The sequence below is a fragment of the Nerophis ophidion genome, linkage group LG21, assembly GCF_033978795.1.
Source record: "Nerophis ophidion isolate RoL-2023_Sa linkage group LG21, RoL_Noph_v1.0, whole genome shotgun sequence".
Lineage (NCBI taxonomy): Eukaryota > Metazoa > Chordata > Actinopteri > Syngnathiformes > Syngnathidae > Nerophis > Nerophis ophidion.
This window is the reverse complement of record NC_084631.1, coordinates 19,154,916-19,161,627: the sequence shown is the minus strand read 5'-3', so window position 1 is coordinate 19,161,627 and position 6,712 is coordinate 19,154,916.

Below are 6,712 nucleotides of genomic sequence, written 5' to 3'. Positions count from 1 at the left end.
TGGACACATAGCTAAAGACCCATTTCAATGAAGAAAGCATCGTTACTATAAGCACAGAAAAAAAAGTGCTGGGGCATGATGTGTACACATGATGCCCCCTTCACATTTCTGACTGCCCCCTCATATAAGCATGCCTAGAACCGCCCCTGGCCTCAAGCATCAAGCACATTTTAAGATATTCAACATTCTACTGCTAAAGTCATTGTGATGATAAATTAATTTATCAAAGAATAAAACATGGATAATAATCCTCTCCAATATGGCATATCAACTGCATTTCTTAGTGTCTTATTTGTTAGTATCACCTAACATTATCACTGGAGGACGGTACCAAGGGTAGTATCAATATATGATCGTCATTAAAGAGATTAGGTGGATATTTTTACTATCTTCAAAGCTTTTGTGTTTGTTTTTGTTCATGTGTACCAACGAAGGGATTTAAATAAGCAGTAGACGGTAGTTTTTGTTGAGTTATTGTGACTTTGTTTTGATCAATCAATTGTATGTGATGAGAGAAAAGGAAACTACTTTAAGTGTTTTGTTGAAATTGTCACACTGTGAGTAGCACTCACCATAAATACATGGACAATTGAACAGTTAATACATGTGATCTCGGGATTGGTATCGGCCGATATCAATCAAGGGTGATCGGAATCGGCAGCAAAAAAAACCCTAATGAAGTGAACATTTTGGGAGAAAACATGGGGTTTTATTTTGATGAGCTTCTTCTAGGGCAAGGGTCACCAACGCGGTGCCCGCAGGGACCAGTACTGTTGGCTGTAAGGACCAGATAGATTGATAGATAGACAGTACTTTATTGATTCATTCAGGAGAGTTCCTTCAGGGAAATTAAAATGTATTTTTTTTTTTTTTTTTTTTTGAGGAAAATATATAACATTTTTAATATATATATTTTTTTTTTTGATGAGTCGCCCGCTGGCTGGCCTGTGCTAAAAATTGCTCAAATAGCAGCTGTGGAGAGGCGGAGCCGACGGTCCGACAGAGAGGCAGGGCACGCTGAAGCCCGGCCCAAGATGGCGGCGAGGAGGCGGGGATGGCGAGCGAGCGGAGAGGTGGGGCGTGCCGGGAGCGACGCCACAAACAAGAACAGGTGTGTGGATCGCGCACCTGTACAAGATTAACCCATCTCCTCTCGCTGTATAAAAGGGGAGAAGGAGGAGAGAACGGGGCTGGTGATGGTGCGGAGCGAGAAAAACACATAATACGACGGAGACGGACACCAAAAGAGCCGGACTGAAATACGTGCTGCTGAAAAGCAGACGGCGGAGCAAGCTGCAGAGGGAGACGGGAGACGCAGCGGAAGAGCGACCCAACCTCAGAAAAGCTTGTGTGGGAAAATAAAGCAAGTCAAACCTGCTCGAAGTCATGTCCTTCCTTGGTGGTCCATGGAACCCGCAAGATGACGGCGTGAGTCCGTCACAGCATCACTTAACAGTGAGCTGCCTCTATTTTTTAAATTTTATTTATTTACTAGCAAGCTGGTCTCGCTTTGTTCTACATTTTTTTATTCTAAGAGAGACAAAACTCAAAGAGAATTTGAAAATCCAAGAAAATATTTTAAAGACTTGGTCTTCACTTGCTTGAATAAATTCAAAACATGTCATCAAAAATATATATTTATTGTGAGAATTCATTAAGAAGATCAGTGTTTCCACAAAGATAAATATCATTAAATATTAATAATAACATAGAGTTGAAGGTAAATTGAGCAAATTGGCTATTTCTGGCAATTTATTTGTGTGTATCAAACTGGTAGCTCTTCGCATTAATCGGTACCCAAGAAGTAGCTCTTGGTTTCAAAGAGTTTGGTGACCCCTGTTCTAGGGCTTTTGACCAAACCAGCTCCTCGCCATTACCCAGCAGGCTGTCAGCACGCCCCCTGCTGGTGAAAAAGTTGTAACATAACATTCTGGATGCTCTGGTCCTCTCCAATCTGCATGGTGGTTAAAGTCACCACTCTGTAAGGGGCTGTCATGTCGCCCTCTAGTGGTGAACATGTATAACTACCTTTCACACGGTCAAATCGTGTACATTGTTTGTTGTTGCATCATCCTTTGCTGGTGGAAAATTAGAACATTCCAGGTAGTTTGATTTTCTCTAAATTTAATGTGCTGATCCAAGTCTCCAGTCAGTGCCCGACGACCTGCACGCATTGACTCCAGTGTCGACCCCTTCTGGTGGAGCTTTGTAACTGACATAACTATCTTCCGGAAATTTACTGGTCTTTAATCCAGCAGATAGCAGATGATCATTATTAAACACTAACACAGTATCAGTGCCGTGTCGATACAGGTAGTGAGTGTGCCACACCCTCACGAAGGTGTCATTTACCCATTACTAGTCAGGACTTTTTAAATCCAGCAGATGGCAGACGACCATTATGGAACACTAACACAGTATTGATACAGGTAGTGAGTGTGCCATACATTCACTGAAGCATCATTTAGCCATCACTAGTAGTGACATTTTTAATGCATCAGATGGCAGATTATTATTATGGAACACTAACACATTATTGATACAGGTAGTGAGTGTGCCATACACTCAGTGAGACGTCATTAACCCATCACCAGTAGTGACTTTTTTAATCCAGCAGGTGGCGTGTGATCATGATGAATCACTAACAGTATCGGTGCACTGTCGATACAGGTAGTGACTCACAAAGGTATCATTTAACCATCACTAGTAGTGACTTCTTTAATCCAGCAGAGGGCGGATAACCATTACGGAACACTAACACAGTGTGTATACAGGTGGTGAGTGTGCCATACACTCACTGACGCCTCATTTACCCATCACTAGTTGTGAATTTTTTAATTCAGCAGAGGGCGGATGACCATTATGGAACATAGCACAGTATTCATACAGGTAGTGAGTGTGTCATACACTCTATGAGGCGTCATTTAACCATCGCTATGAGTGACTTTTTTTATCCTTTTTTATGAAACTCTAACACAGTATAAGTGCTGTGTTGATACAGGTAGGGAGTGTGCCATACACTCACAAAGGTATTATTTAACCATCACTAGTAGTGACTTCTGCGATGAGGTGGCGACTTGTCCAGGGTGTATCCCGCCTTCCGCACGATTGTAGCTGAGATAGGCACCAGCGCCCCCCGCAACCCAAAGGGAATAAGCGGTAGAAAATGGATGCATGGATAGTAGTGACTTGGGCAGCACGGTGGACACAGGGGTTAGTGCGTCTGCCTTACAATACGAAGGTCCTGAGTAGTCGTGGGTTCAATCCCGGGCTCGGGATCTTTCTGTGTGGAGTTTACATGTTCTCCCCGTGACTGCGTGGGTTCCCTCTGGGTACTCCGGCTTTCTCCCACCTCCAAACACATGCACCTGGGGATAGGTTGATTGGCAAAACTAAATTGGCCCTAGTTTGTGAATGTGAGTGTGAATGTTGTCTATCTGTGTTGGCCTTGTGATGAGTTGGTGACTTGTCCAGGGTGTACGCCGCCTTCCGCCCGATTGTAGCTGACATAGGCACCAGCGCCCCCGCGACCCCAAAGGGAATAAGCGGTAGGAAATGGATGGATAGTAGTGACTTCTTTAATCCAGCAGAGGGCGGATAACCATTACGGAACACTAACACAATGTCTATACTGGTAGTGAGTGTGCCATACACTCACTGACGCATCATTTACCCATCACTAGTTGTGACTTTTTTAATTCAGCAGAGGGCGGATGACCATTATGGAACATAACACAGAATTGATACAGGTAGTGAGTGTGCCGTACACTCTCTGAGGCGTCATTTAACCATAGCTAAGAGTGACTTTTTTATCCTTTTTCACGAAACACTAACACAGTATAAGCGCCGTGTTGATACCGGTAGCGAGTGTGGCATACACTCACATTTACCCATCACTAATATATGCAACTACAGCATATAAAGTGCTTGTAGCTCACATGTTACATGCACTTTGGACACCCCTCCATTGCAATCTCCATGGCCAACTTAGAATGAACACATGTATTTTGATAGCCTGATAAAATGTGAGATATAAGAAGAGACACATCATCTCACAGGAATTATATCAAAAACATCACGTCAATTGCACTTTATTTTCACATCATGTTTGGTTTTTTTTGTTTTTTTTGCATAATGACACACAGTATTACAAAGGATAAATAAAAATGCATTAAAAAACACCATGGAAGGTTTATGAGCTCAATGTTTCCCTGAAACATCCCATTGTTCAACTCCCATGCTGTGAGCACAGTGTGTATATGTACGGATCATGCCTGCATATTCATGCCTGCATGTTGTCCAAGGGTTTCTGTCTTCTGTACTGTTGGTGCGGGACTATAACTATGAGAGCAGTGGTCATCACAGCAGGCTCCCCCACATGGAGGCCAGGACGGCTAGCCCGACGGTGGTGCCGAACGCCATCTTGGTGGACGGCGCGGCGCTGGTCCGGACGGGGTTGCACCTGTCCGTGTTGCAGCACTCCACCTGCACGTTGTACATCACGCCCAGCAGGGTGTTGTTGGTGGTTCTGTTGCAGCTGGCGGCCTCGATGCAGCCCTGGTTGTTGAAGCCCACCGAGGAGATGGAGAATGCTGAGAAAAAAAGAGCGACGCAACATGAGTGAGACGCTGCTCGAAAAAAAAAGTTGTTTTTAAAATAGCGTCTTTGGTAGTGGACCTACTTGCAGATCCCGTAAAGCACTGGGAGGTGTTGGTGGAGCACTCCAGCTCAGTGGTGGACAAACAGAAGCCCAAAAGAGCGAAGGAGCATTGGTTGCAAGTGAGGGAGTCCACTGAAAGAGACAAAACAAATATTTACTGAGATTTGCACGCGGAATCTGTTATCAATAACACTTTTAGTGGAACATGAATTGGATAAGCTTATATAGAGTTCATTTGGGTGGAATATACTTAATAAGAACCCCATTCTTGTTTTATAATCTACCTATTTTTTGCCTCAAAATGTAGTGTTAGTTTTTTTTTGTTTTTTTTCCCTTTTCTGCACAAATAAAATAAACACATTTACATTGTTACATGCTGAAATTAACTGAATAACATGAACTAAACAGAATAAGAATGAAATAACTCAAGTTGTTATTGTGTATATCTTACCCAGCATGAAGCATGCCAAGGCTGCGACGACTCCGACTAGGATCCTGGTCATCTTGGTGGTCTTGGGCTGGGATTTTTCTCCGTTTAGCGGCTCAAAGAATCCTTTGTGCTCGGCGTCAGGTGAGTGACTGGTGAATCTGTCGGAGGGCAGGGTTTTATCCCCGCCGGGTGAGGTGGGTCAAGGACGGGGGAGGTGGCCTAATCGGGTGTGGTTTGTCATCCTTTGTCTTGTTTTGTGTGCGTCATCGAAAATGAAGAAAAGCGAGGTGCGTTGAGTCACAGTCTCTGTGTGGCAACCACAAGACGGAATGTAAAAAGGAGTGAATTTTTTTAAGTGACGGTGCCTTGAGCGCACATCTTTTGTGCGAATAAAAGCCCTTACTGTTGGCAAACAGTATAAAATGCTTCATCATTTATTAATCAGCATATTCAAAGTGCTTCATCAATTATTAAGTGGCATATTTAAAACTCTCATAATTGGTTGGTGATAATAATGACCAGAAAAGCACTCAGACCTCCCAATACTAAACCAAAACAAAGTCCGGATCACCCCCAAAATGTAATCACTCATTCCTTTTCTGACATTTCCTGAAAGTTTCATCCACAGAAAGCCGGGTTGAGGGAGCTAGTGGGAATCTTTCACATTGAAAAACTGAGATATGAGATTTCTGGTAACTTAAAGGCCTGCTGAAATGAGTTTTTCTTATTTAAACGGGGATAGCAGGTCCATTCTATGTGTCATACTTGATCATTTCGCGATATTGCCATATTTTTGCTGAAAGGATTTAGTAGAGAACATCCACGATAAAGTTTGCAACTTTTGGTTGCTAATAAAAAGCCTTGCCTTTACCGAAGTAGCAGACGATGTGCGCGTGACGTCACAGGTTGTAGGGCTCCTCACATCCTCACATTGTTTACAATCATAGCCAGCAGCAGCTAGAGCTATTCGGACCGAGAAAGCGACAATTTCCCCATTAATTTGAGCAAGGATGAACGATTCGTGGATGAGGAAATTTAAAGTGAAGGACTAGAAAAAAAAAAAAAGTAAAAAAAAAAAAGGCGATTGCAGTGTGAGCGATTCAGATGTTATTAGACATATTTAATAGGATAATTCTGGAAAATCCCTTATCAGCCTATTGTGTTGCTAGTGTTTTAGTGAGATTAAATAGTACCTGAAAGTTGGAGGGGTGTGGCCACGGGTGTGTTGACGCCAGAGTCTCTGAGGGAAGTCACAGCAGCTGCAGCAGGACGGAAGCTCCGCTGATGTCTCCGGTAAGAGGCGACTTATTACCACAATTTTGTCTCCGAAAACTGCCGGTTGACATGTAGTCGGGATCCATGTTCGCTTGACCGCTCTGATCTACAGTAAAGCTTCATCTTCGGGAATTTTAAACAAGGAAACACCGGCTGTGTTTGTGTGGCTAAAGGCTAAAAGCTTCCCACCTCCATCTTTCTACTTTGACTCCTCCATTATTAATTGAACAAATTGCAAAAGATTCAGCAACACAGATGTCCAGAATACTGTGTAATTATGCGATTAAAGCAGACTACTTATAGCTTGGATCGGGCTGGGAAAAAATGTCCGCTACAACCGGTGATGT